This window comes from Bactrocera dorsalis, chromosome 1, assembly GCF_023373825.1.
Source record: "Bactrocera dorsalis isolate Fly_Bdor chromosome 1, ASM2337382v1, whole genome shotgun sequence".
Classification (NCBI taxonomy): domain Eukaryota; kingdom Metazoa; phylum Arthropoda; class Insecta; order Diptera; family Tephritidae; genus Bactrocera; species Bactrocera dorsalis.
In genome coordinates this window covers 59,547,308-59,548,835 of record NC_064303.1, presented here as the reverse complement: position 1 = coordinate 59,548,835, position 1,528 = coordinate 59,547,308, and positions in this window count along the sequence as shown.

Genomic DNA, 1,528 nt, shown 5'->3' with positions numbered 1-1,528 from the left:
AATTTTTGTTTATATTGTACTCATTATCAAATGCTTCATTTTAAGAATAACATAATTGCAAAATTAGCCTGAAGACCAAAGTCAAAGAATAATGAAGTATATTTTAAAAAGAATTTAAAAAGAACTTTAGTCTTTGAAAATTCAAATGTATATATGAATATATACATATATACATAATTAGTGCGTACTTGCGAAATTTCTAAAATTTCTCCGGCACGCGATTGCGATGCCAATTCTCTTCGACTTGCAAGACTGCGTTCAGTTTTTGATGAAGATTATCCATTGCGGCGTGTTTTTGATACCCTCGTCTGTGAACTATTTCTATAAAGTTGAGATCTAGATCTTCTGGGAATTTTAAAATGAAAAAGTCAAACTATACTGAATTATTTTCTATAAAAACTTTATTTAAAAAACAAGTGTTGAGTAACCAAGCCTTTTTGATAGCTTCGAATTCCGATATAAAACAACAACGATATATATTTACAAAAGTATTTATTAATATAAATATATAATACAACAAGTGGAAAGTTACGTGGCTGGTGGTTTACCAGGTGTAACGAATGTAAGAAACGAGCTATAAAATAATGCGTCTACAGGTATCGATTATAAACAGCGAACTATATCTATGATGCTAGGCTTAGGCAAAGCTAAGGTTAATTGTTCTCACATGTATATACATATGTATACGCATATTAAAGGATAAAGGAAAAGGAGGAATTAGAATATCGAGTAATGTTGTGGTGGATACGCAAAATTAGAGTGACCAGACAAGAATTAATATTATATATTTACAATGTTTTCTCACCACAGTGGGTGGAATATATGTGCGCGTACACATTTAGTTAACTTAAGTATAAATAATAACTTAAGATTAATGCTACTCATTATTGGTAGTTCCATCGTGAAATGAGCTACTCCGAACATCCTCCACCCTTTGAAAGGTCTAGCTTTCAATAGAATCATTGACAGGTAAATCGTTCGTTGATGGCTGGACGCGTCATGCCGGTAGACGTACGAAAAACGTCTAATCCTGTGGCCTTGTCTGACCCAGTGACAATTTGTGTAACACGAGCCAAGGGTCATTTAAGAGGTGTTGAATTCTCGTCTTTAATGCATACGATGTCATTAACTTCAATGTTTGGGTGTGGTTTACGCCGCTTCGCTCGTGTTGTAGAATAGTGAGATATTCTTCATTCCATCGCTTCCAAAAATCTACTGTAACTAGGTAACCTGCTGGCAGCGATCTAAGCGATTGCAGTTTAGATGCGTGAGGTTCGGCTAGGAATAGCGATAAGAGAACCACCAATAAGAAAATTTCCGGGCGTAAGTACATCAAGATCTTCTGGATTTTCTGAAAGTGGCACAAGAGGTCTTGAATTAATTACTGCTGAGATTTGACATACTAAGGTACGTAATTCTTCAAAACCGACAAGTGATGAGCCAACGGAGCGATAGAGGTGTTTTTTTTTGCCATTTTTACTGCTGCCTCCCACAGACCACCAAAATATGGTGATCGAGGAGGTACAAA